Here is a 12,197-nt window from a genome sequence, read left to right on the forward strand (position 1 = left end):
AAGATCCCCTTACCAGTCATCTTTAAAAAAAAATAAGTGAAAAAGATAGAAATTAAAACAATTAAATAGCAATAATTTAAAGTTAGGTGTTAGCACAGTGGAACAGGATAGATAGTTTAGAAAAGACCATGGGCTATGTAAGAATTTGGTATTTCACCAAGAAATAACACAAAATGACAGGGAAGAAATGGATTAGTCACCAGTGCTAGGCAAATCAACTATTTGAGGAAAAAGATTGTTAGTGCATCACCTCATGTACCCAAATATATTAAAGAGTTAAATATAAAACATAAAGATATAAAAAGTGGATGAGAATATATGTGAATGTTTAATTTTATAATCATAAAGGTAATTAACAATATCTTTAAAATTAAAAATTGGTTGTAAGCCTGAACACACACTTTTGTTCACCATCAGTACAAACAAAATTGAAAGGAAAATGGAACTATGACAAGTATGATAAATTTAGCCTCCCTGACACCCACCTGCACAGAATTGTTATATGTGAATAAGAAAATAATATGCTAGAGAGGGAAAATAAAGGATATGAACGGAGTTTTCAGAAGCAGAAATATGATTGGCCAGTCAATATTACAACAAAAGGTTTAACCTGACCGTGTCAAATTCAACTCTTAAGAAGAGATCCTGTTGTTTTTTTATTTGGTAGCTGACTGGTATGGGGATCTGAACTCTTGACCTTGGTGTGATAACACCAAGCTCTAACCAACTGAGCTAACTGGCCAACCCCCAACATACCGTGTTTTGAACACAGTTTTGAAAAAGAAAGTGAATGATATTCAGGCTGGGATGTCTGAGATGACCTGACCTCTCACATACTGCTCCTGAGAGGTGTTCAAACAGTTTGGAAAATATCTATCAAGATCTTTAAAAAAAAGATCTAGCTTTTGATCCCATAATCCTATTTTGAAACATATTTCAAGGGATAGTCAGAGTTGTAGAAGCTGATTCTTTTGCAACAATATGAAGTGTAGTAGAAGACAAAAAGAAATTACCTAAAAACTTATTGATAGGGGACTGATTAAACATCAGTTTCATTAGATGGGAAATTACGAAGCCTTTATAAAGCATGCTCTTGAAAAGTATTTCAGGATGTGGGAAAATGCTCATAAGATGATAGATATATACGGTATGATCTTAAGTTGGCTAGAACAGTGATGGCAGCAAGTTTTCAATAAACGTTAGCTACTGTCATTATTATTGACAGTTCAAACCCTCAAATGATCTCTCTCCCTCCCTGCCGCCTTTTCTTTCTTCCTTCTGTTCATCTCTCAGTTGACTAGTGTCTGGGCTCCCTGCCTGGCTGCACCAGTCTGTGAGCCAGTTGGGGAAAGTTGTGGGGGCATTGGTCCCTGGGCATCTCCGCACTCTCCAATGAGCAGCCTTGGAGACTCAACAAAAGCTCTCCTGCTGGCATCCTCCTTTCTTGGGCGTGTTCCCTGGACCCTCAGCGGGTTCTATTTCTGGCTTGGCACTGCCACCTAGAGGCTCCTGGACCACAGTGCATCTATCCTTTGCAGCCCCCACCCAAGTGGAGAGAGGGTCTCCTCAGTTCTGCATACTTGAGTCCTGGGAGGACTGCCCATTTTCTGGAAGGCTCTGAGAACATCAATGCTAGAATGATCCTTCAGGATGCCTTATGTCAGGATCTTTATGTGCATCTAGGAAACCTTTGGGGCAGTGTTTCTTAAAGTGTCCTAGAACCTGCATCAGAGCCACCTGGTGGGAGACTTAAAAAATCTCAGGGCCCATCCCAAGGCTCAGACCTTGCTGGGGGGGGTGGGGAGAGGGAGAAAGTATACTGAATATCTAAATTTTAACACACTTCCCAGGTGATTCTGATGCATACTGAAGTTTGAGAACCACTGACCTAGGCCAGTGATACTTTACAATTTGGTGGTGATGGGCTTGGCACAGATCCTTTTAGAATCTGATGAAAGCCACAGACCCTCTCCATAGAAAAATACACATAGATACATTTCAGGAGGTTTCTTGACTTTCGGAAGCTCACTCCTGTATCCATGGACCCAGGTTAAGAGTCTCTTCTGTGGTTTAACCCAAGATTCAGATGAGGACACTGAGGAACAAGTATTTATAAAGGCTTGCATGCATTATAGAGGGTTCATAATTTTCCTTGTGCTGGGGCATGGTGATGGACAGGATGTGCTTTCTGCCTGTGGAGTTTACAGGTTAGTAATGGCAGACAGCCAAGTCCAGGCAGTGGGAACAGCCCTTGAAAAGGTCCTGGGTCAAGAGAGTGTAGCAGCAGGGAACTTAAGAAAGCAATGTTCCTGGAAACTCTGTGGCAAGCAGGAGGGGGTGGCTGAAAAAATGGAGGGATGAGCTGGGCTCAGACCATGCAAGACTGGATAGGTCAAGATAAAGAGCTTGGATTTCATTTCAAGAATGAAGGAAAGCTATTAGACAAGTTTGGAGGTAGGTATATACCCCAGAGAATGGAAAACATGTTCACATGAAAGTCTACACAAATGTTCACAGCAGGCATTATTCATAATAGCGTCAAAGTAGAGCAGTCCTCATGTCCATCAATGGATGAATGGGTAAACAAAATGTGGTTGTCTTAGACATTTTCTGCTGCTGTAACAGTATACCACAGACTGAGTAATTTATAAGCAATAGAAGTGTATTTTGCTCATTGTTCTGGAGGCTTGGAAGTCCAAAAGCATGGTACTGGCTGCTGGTGAGGGTCATCCAATGGTGGAAGGGCAAAGAGACAGAGGATGTCAGGTGAACTCACCCTTTTACCAGGAACCCACTCCCATGATAACTAACCCAGTCCCAAGATAATGGCATTAATCCATTCATGCGGGGACAGCCCCCATGACCTAATCGCCTCTTAACGGCCTCTCCTCTTAATACTGTTAAAATGGCAATTAAATTTCAATGCATGAACCTTTTTTTTCTTTTTTTGGTGGCTGGTCAGTAAGATTGAACTCTGGACCTTGGTATTATCAGCACCATGCTGTAACCCACAGCGAACTGGCTGACCCATCAACACATGAACTTTAAAGGGACACATTTGAACCACAGCAGTGGTATATCCATATAGTGGAGTATTATTTAGTCATAAAAAGGAATGAAATACTAATTCATTCTACAACATGGACGAACCTTGAAAACATTACACTAAGTGAAAGAAGGCAGACAAAAAGATCACATGTTGCATGGTCCCATTCATATGAAATGACCAGAATAGGCAAATCTGTAGAGATAGTGAGTAGGTTAGTTGTTGCTAGGGGGTGTAGGAAGGGGGAAATGAGGAGTGACTGCTAATGTGTTGTGGGGTTTCGTTTTGGGGTGATGAAAATGTTCTGGAATTAGGTAAATGGTGATGATTATTCAACATAGTGAATTTAACAAAACCACTGGATTGAACACTTTAAAATGATGAGTTTTATGTTATGTGAATTTTATCAATAAAAAGTTGCAAATTATGATGAACACATACTTAAAAAATTATACAGGTTTAAAGAAAAAAGACTGTGGGGGTTGTATTAATTTCTGTTGCTTATAACAGAAATACCTGAAACTGGGTAATTTGTAAAGAAACAATATTGCTTATAGTTTGGAAGCTGGGAAGTCCAAAGTCCAGGGAACACATCTGGAGAGGTGACTCTACAGCAATGCAGGGTGTCACATGGGAACAAATGGCAGAACAGAGAGAGACCAAGCTTCTCAGTTACTCTCCTTTTAAAGCCATCAGAACCACACCAGTGACCACCCATCAGTGAATTAATCCATTCATGAGGACACAGTCCTCACAATCTAATCACCTCTTCAAGGCTCCACCTTTCAATTACCATAATAGGATTTCCCACTCTTAACAGTCACAGTGGGTGTTAAGTTTCTAATACATGGATTTGGGGGTCACAATTCAACCCACAGCAGGGGGTATTCATATAGTTTTGAGAAGTTCCTTCTGACTGCTGAGGAGAATGGATGGAGGGGAGCTGGAGGGTGAGGGACACCAGTTACAAGACTCAGTGGTTCTCTTGGCAGGAGAGGATAGTGTTGTGGGCCAGGGTGGAGGAGGTGGGGGTCAGGGGGTTTCTTTACACAGTAACCTAGGACCTGGGCAGGTTGGAAGGTTTACAAAATAAGGATATTTAAAAATCACTGTCGTAGGTATGCTAGGGGTGAACCAAATCGAAACCTTAAATATGCTTTTTTCTTTTGCGTTTCCACTTTAAGAACTTCCTCTCTGGTCACCCTGAAGTGTCTGCCTGCCTCAGGAATGGGGGTGGTGATTAGACTGCTGTAGCAGGGATGCAAAGAGAGAAGAAGTCTAGCTTTTAATTACCAAAAGAAGGGCTGGCTGGTTAGCTCAGTTGGTTAGAGTGCAGTGTCATAACACCAAGGCCAAATGTTCAGATCCCTGTACTTGCCAGCCATCAAAAAAAAAAAAAAAAAAAAAAAAAAAAAAAAAAAACCAAAACAAAGAAACAAACATAATCACCAAAAGAGGTTTCCCTGAGTCTGAAACAAGATAGTAGCAATTACCACCCCCTCTCATTATTTTAGGAATGCATTCATTTATGAATTTCCACTTTTCTTTCCCCAGGAGCCTACTGGCTCCATGAAACAGGGACTTGCCTGTTGACTACTGAGTTTCCAGCTGTGAATTTGGAGCATGGGCAGTCTGACTCCTAAATTCATAACCTTTTCCTTTTACCCTTTCTTACAGAAAATTTTAAACCTATATAAAAAGAGAGAATGGTATAGTGAATCCTGGCACAATGCACCCATCACTCAGCTGCAGCAAGGCTTAACTCATGGCCAATCTTCTTTCAGCTGTATGCCACCTAGACTCCTCTTTATCAACTTGAGGCAAACCCCGGATATCATATCATTTTATCCATAAATGTTTCACTATGTAGCTCCAAAATATTTTTTATTTATTTATTTATTTTTATTTATTTTATTTTTTAAAGATGACCGGTAAGGGGATCTTAACCCTTGACTTGGTGTTGTGAGCACCACGCTCGGCCAGTGAGCGAACCGGCCATCCGTATATGGGATCCGAACCCGAGGCCTTGGTGTTCTCAGCACCGTACTCTCCCGAGTGAGCCACGGGCCGGCCCCTCCAAAATATTTTTTAAAACACATTTCTCTTTTTTAAACTGTGGAAAGAGACATGTTAGTTTTTTTTTTTTTTTTTTTTGGTGGGGGTGGGGCTGGCCTTTAAGGGGATCTGAACCCTTGACCTTGGTGTTATAACACCGCAATCTAACCAACTGAGCTAACTGGCCAGCCCTAAAAGCCCATTTTCAAAAAACCTAAAATCACATCTAAAAATGTAATTCCTTAATATCATCAGTAATTCCTTAATGTCAAGTATCTAGTTGGTGAATACATTTAAAATTGTTTTTATAAAGGTCACAATTTTTTTTTTTAAAAACAGTTGTTTGCTTGAATTAGGATTCAGCTAACATTGGTGTGTCTCTTAAGTCTTTTGAAGTCTAGGTTTTCTCCACCTTTTTCTTTCTTCTTTGTACTTGGAATTTGTTTGTTGATGGAACAGGTTGCTTGTCCTTCTACAGCCTGGATTTTGCTGGTTTTATTCTGTGGTGTCATTTAATATGCTCCCTTCTCTTTTGTGCTTTATGTAGATTCATTTTTGGATACAGAGGTTTGTTCAGAGTCAGATTTGATTATTCTGGCAAGACTGCTTCATAGAAAGTGTAATGTCCTTCCATCAGGAGGCACATAATGTCTGGCTGTCTCTCTCTTTGCGATGTTAGCTGCCTTGATGTGCAGTGCCTGGATCCACTAATTCACTTGGGGTTGCAGATTGATGATAATCTGATTCTATCATCCCTTCCTCATTTGATAGACGGAATAGTTCTGTGTAGAGAAACGTCCCCTCATCTCCCATTCATTACCCAGTGGTACAGTTTGCAAAGGAAACGATGGATAAATACTTGATTCTTTCTCTTTATTGTTTTAAAAAATGATGAAAAGCCACAGACTTTTCTGTGAAAAGAAAGAAGTTCACTGGAATCTTCCAATGGGGACCAATGAGCATTAAAAAAAACCCTTTTTTTGGTATTGTTATGAACTCATGGATCGAAACACATTTAAGAGGCAGATACTGTCCTTATTGATGCTCAGATTGTTCCATCTTTGCCCAGTAGGAGCCTCTTTAAGTTGGTCTTTCAGTCTTTTTAAAAAAAAATTGTGCCAAAACAACATAAAATTTACCATTTTAACCATTTTAAAGTGTACAACTCAGTGACATTTAGTACATTCACCGTGTTGTACAACCATCACTTCTATCTAGTTCCAGAACTTTTTCATCACTCCAAAAGGAATCCCTGTGTTCATTAGTAGTCACTCCCTATTTCCCCTTCTTCTAGACCCTGGCCACCACTAACCCACTTTCTGTCTTTATGGATTTGCCTATTCTGGACATTTTGTTTGAATGGAATCATACAACATGTGGTCCTTTGTATCTGACTTTTCACACTTAGCATGATGTCTTCAAGGTTCGTCTGTGCCATAGAATGTGTCAGTGCTTCACTGTTTTTGATGGCTGTATACTATTCCACTGTATGGCTAGACCACATCTTTTTTTTTTTAAAGATGACCGGTAAGGGGATCTCAACCCTTGGCTTGGTGTTGTCAGCACCACGCTCAGCCAGTGAGCCAACTAGCCATCCCTATATAGGATCCAAACCCGTGGCCTTGGTGTTATCAGCACCTCACTCTCCCGAGTGAGCCACAGGCCAGCCCTAGACCACATCTTCTTTATCCATTCATCAGTTGATGGGCATGTGTGTTGTTCCACCTTATGGCAACTGTGAATAGGGTTGCCATGAGTAACTTCTACGTTTTTTGACATGTAGTCTTTGGCAGCTCCTTGATTTCAGACATGATGAGGTGTTCTAGGCCAGGCTCATCTTGTGCATTTCCTGCTCCACACTGGGTGGGCTGTTTCTCCAAGGAGCCTATACTCTTAACCCCTCCACACACTGCCTCCCATCACGCCCACCCAGTCCTCTGGCTTTCAGTGCCATAACAGCCCTCAAGTCTATTCGCTCCTCTTCACCTTGCCACAGTCAACCTAGTCCAGTTGATGTCCCCTCTCACCTGGATATCTGTGATGGCCTTGTCACCTGTCTTTGTTCTTGTCCACTCTGATCTGAGTTCACCCAGAAGCTTGTAAATCTAAATCAAAATCTTCCTAAGCATAAGTCTGCTTGGGACACTCCCTGCCCAAGGCTCTTCCTCCATGCCTGCTGTACAACTGCCACCCTGTGTCCCTTTCCCCTCAGAACAGGCTCAGCCCTTTCCCATCTTGACACTTTGTACCTTCTGGTTCTGGGGCCTCAGGGACCCCCTTGCCCCTTCCTACCCCATCTTCCTTCAGCCTCTGTTCCAAGCCAGGTCTCTCCCGTATTAACTCCTGTGTCTTCTGCATCTTTCCTTGTTCTTTGCCTTCACCGTGCTTGTCCCAATTTATCTTTTTTGTTTTTTTTGGCAGCTGGCTGGTACAGGGATTGAACCTTGGACCTTGGTGTTATCAGCACCACACACTAACCATCTGAGTTAACGTTACATCCAGCCCCCCCCTTATCATTAATTTATTTCTAGGTGCTCTTGTTTCTTGTCTGTCTCCTTTTGGGGGGTGGGGTATAGGGGGGACCTCTCTGTCTTGTCACTACTGTATCCTCTGTACCTGGCACAGTGCTTGGCACATGAGAGGGGCTGGCTTGGAGTTGGTCAATGAATGGGGTCAGTTGGGATCTGGCTGGGCAGGAGGGACTGTGAGAGGTAAATGGATTCTGCCCTCTGGATTTTCCAGCATGTGAGAGAAGGTAGCCTGCCATGTTACTCTCCACAGCCCCACAGTCCGGCTTCCCACATTCCTCCTTGACCCCCTTCCCAATCTGCTCCCTCAGTCATGATTTTTTCTTGTCTGTCTTCCCACTTTCCTCCCCCATTTCACTTTTCCCAATGAAGTTTCACCTTGTTTGGGATGAGGGACTCCATCTCTCTGCCCTCTTTCCCTAGTGCAGACATGGCTGTGGTCGGGTTCCCATGTCTGAGCTCCAGTTGAGCTGTAGGGGGCAGCGACATCCCAACTATAGCCACAGCAAGCCCTGGATGGAGGGAGAAGGCTGCTTGGCAGCTCACCAACCCTCCAGGCATGAGCAGTGCTGATGCCTTTACCTCACTTCCCCCAGAGATGGAGGAAATCCCATCTTTTTGTTAGTCTGCACTGTATTCCCTGCCACAAGGGAGAGCTGTGCTTTAAAAATTTCCATTTGATAAAATAAGCAATGACTTGAATATAAAAGAGCAAAATTCTAAATGTGCTGTTTTTGTTTAATTTCTCTCCTGAGCAATGTAGAGGGATTAATATCTAATACCTTCTTAATGCAAGGTGCATGAGAGAAAGTGTCTCAAAGTATTTTGCAAAGTCTAGCTCATCACTTATTAATCCTGTGTCCTTAGTCTAGTTACTACTGTCTAAGTTTTCTCACCTGTAATAGTATCTACCTGGGGCAAAGACTGCTCATTGTCCCCCAAGATTCATTCTCCCCCAAGTTTTAGCTGAGCAAATGGCTACACCAAATAATGACCATACTTCTCAGCCTCCCTTGCAGCTAGGTATAGTCATGTGACTAAGTTCTGGCCAATGGGGTGTAGGTAAAAGTTGTGTGGGAAACTTATTGGGGATGTTGCCCTATTTCTCCTCTTTCCTCCTTGCACTGAGCTGGACTGTAGGCATAATGGCTGGAGCTGAAGCAGCCATCTGGAACATGAGATCATTTTAGGAATGGAGAATGGAGGGCATGCTTAGTGGATCAACAAGACAGAAGAAAGTCATCTCTCTGACACCATGGAGCTGCCACACCAGCCCTGGGCCAATTAATGCCAGATTTTTATGTCACAGAGAAGTAAACTTCTATTTTATTTAGGCCACTGGCATTTTGGTTCTGTGTTAATCATAATTAAACTTAATCCTAATAAATGAACTACCTCAGATTTCTTGGAAGGTTAAATGAGATATTGCACTCAACTTGCCTATTGCAGTAATGGCACATTGTAAACAATAAATGGGATTTTTTTTTTTTTTTAATTTAAAAGATGACTGGTAAGGGGATCTCAACCCTTGGTTTGGTGTTGTCAGCACCACGCTCAGGTAGTGAGCGAACTGGCCACCCCTATATAGGATCCGAACCCGTGGCCTTGGTGTTACCAGCACCATACTCTCCCGAGTGAGCAACGGGCCGGCCCAAATGAGTTTTTTTTTTCTTTTTTTTTATTAGCTTCTCTAGCATCTAATTGTAACTGTCCCTCATCCCCAGTGAAAATTCTAGAGATGAGTCCTTCTGGAAAGAAAAATAATCAAGATTGTGTTGTTGGCTTTTTTTTTTTTCTCAACAGTTATAAAAAAAAAAACCGGTCTGATCATAAGCAACTAATTCAACTAGGTATACCATCATTTGAGCTCTTCTGTTTTCCTGTCTACTAGTCTTTAGCTGACAAAGCTCAGCCTTACACATTTGCGTGGTATTTCAATTGGAAGAAAGTCATACATTCTTTTATATAGCTGTGTTTACAAACACATAGCTCAATTGTGCCACATTTGAAACTCAGCCTTTCAAAATGATTTAGTTGCATTTTTCTTCTTGGCATTCTTCATTTTCAAAAATATGTCTGATCATTTTTTCAGGATCCAGTGGCCCCAGTTCACCTTCGTGCTTTGTAGCCTATGGATGGCCCATTTATTAAATAGTCAGTGATATCTACAGAGTCCGATTGTTTGTTGACATGATGGTTTCTGAGATCCTGTCTAGCTCTCTCAAGTTCTCTGATTCTGCAAATATTGCCAGTCTTCAGAACACAAATCTTGATTCCTAAGGAATCCCAAGGGGGAAAAAAAACAAGGACAGCAAAATTGAAGAAAGAGAAAATTGTTGCAAGGTTCATTATCAACAGATGAAAGAATAGAGAAGATAAATCCAAGATGGTTACTGTTTTCTTTTTCTTTTTTTTTTTCTTTATTTGAATTGACGTAATTGTACATGCATATGAGGTACCATCAGATGTTTTAATGCATATATATGTTGTATAATGATCGGTTCAGGGTAGTTACCGTAGCCATCACCTCATGTATTTATCATTTCTTTGTGGTGAAAACATTCAAAAGCCTCTCCTCTAGCTATTACATAATATACAAAACTTAACTGTTAACAAGATGGTTACTCTTTAACGTTTAAAAAACAACCACAAAAATTTAACAATTTAAATATAACATTTGGGGAGACAATAATGCCTGTTACTACTCTACATTGATATATAATTTTTAAAAAACAGTAAGTACTAATATTTTGATTAGGAAATAAAGCAGATTTTTTATGAGTAAACTCAATTTTACATAAAGTGAATTTTTTGTACAACCGTAGAGAAACTGCCATACAGAGAGCTCCAACTTGAAAATGGGTTGTATTTTAAAAGTCTATTGAGTTGTTTGATATGTAAATTGAAAAATATTTTCTCTGTAGAAAATAGTAAAATGATAACATTTCCCAAGCTAACCCAACAATACTATTTAAGCCAAGTAGTAATGGAACCGCACACTTAAAATTTGGTTTAAGTTCTGAGGTCTAGGGAAACTTTAGCTTTATTTATTGAAATAGCCATGTTTTTCTTAAAATTAGGTTGTGTGAGGTGAAATTCCTATTAATTTTTCCTCTCATTCTTTTTTTTGCTGCTGGCCAGTACAGGAATGGAACCCTAGACCTTGGTGTTATCAGCAGCATGCTCTGACCCACTGAGCTAATGGGCCAGCTCCTCTTATTCTTGATTTATGTCTGATTATTTTTATTTAGGCTAATCCACATCAAGGTTTTAGCTGTCCCTTCCTCAAAGACAATTACTAATTTCTTTTAATCTTCTTAATAAGACATCCCTCTCTATGCATATTATGAAATATTTCTGGTGGTTATTAAAGCACTCCCACTATTTGGGTGAAAACAAAAATTATAATCCACAAGGCATCCGTGTGGACTGTGACCAACCATCTTGCCCTGTGTCTTGATGCAAGACCATGAAGAATAGTGGGGTAGACATGACAAAATTGACAAGTGGATCAAGGAATAAATTAGTCAAGAGAATTTCTGAGAACAGAGTGCAAGAAACATCCAGTCAGGATTCAAGGACAGACCTGAAGTTCAATTACAAAAGGAACGTGCCTCACGGATCTAGAGCTGAGTTGGCTGTTGGCATGGATATGACTCCAGCATGGATGCAGTGGTTGCTCTTGCCGACCATTCCTCTCCTTCTTTACTATCCACAGAACCCCAAATTGACTCAGTTGCCCAGTGTAGTCCTTAGCCCTGCCCTAACAAGGCACCACAGACTGGTGGTATAAGCAACAGGAGTGTATTCTCGCTCAGTTCTGGAGGCTAGAAGTACAAAATCACATTGTTGGCAGGGCTGGTTCCCTTTGAGGTTATGAGAGAGCATCTATTCTATGCCCCTCTCCTAGCCTCTGGTAGCCTCAGGCATTCGTTGGCTTATAGATGGTATCCTCCCTGTGTCTTTACATCATTTTCCATTTTTGTGTATATTTATGTCCAAATTTCTCCTTTTTTATAAGGACACTTCTTAGTGGATTAGGGCCCACCCTAATGGCCTCTTTTTACTTGATCACCTTTGTAAAGACCCTGTTTCCAAATAAGGTCACATTCTGAGGTCTTGGGTTTTTTTTGAGGTCTTAGTGTTTTATGACTGTGCTCTAACCAACCGAGCTAACCAGCCAGCCTATATTCTGAGGTCTTGGGAGTTAGGACTTCAACATCTATTTTTGCAGGGGGAACCAATTCAACCCCTAACATCCATCCTCCACAAGAGGGATTCCACAACAAGTGAGTGGCTGCTCAGGGATAGAAACCAGCTCTCTATGATGTTTGCATGTTCCATACCATGTTTCTTTAAAAGCTTGTGCTCAGGATTTATCAATGCAAAAGGGGAGCCACCAGTTGCATATGGATCTTACAAGAAGTGTAGGGAAGCATCTTTGGATGAGTCTAGATGGTGCCCTTTCTAGGTGAGCAGACTGAGGACAAAGAACCTGCCTAAGGTTCCCTGGACCTGGTGGCTGAGCAGGACTTTGGGAAAAAGCTTTGCCTGGGACACTGCACAGC

This window comes from Cynocephalus volans, chromosome 6, assembly GCF_027409185.1.
Source record: "Cynocephalus volans isolate mCynVol1 chromosome 6, mCynVol1.pri, whole genome shotgun sequence".
NCBI lineage: Eukaryota > Metazoa > Chordata > Mammalia > Dermoptera > Cynocephalidae > Cynocephalus > Cynocephalus volans.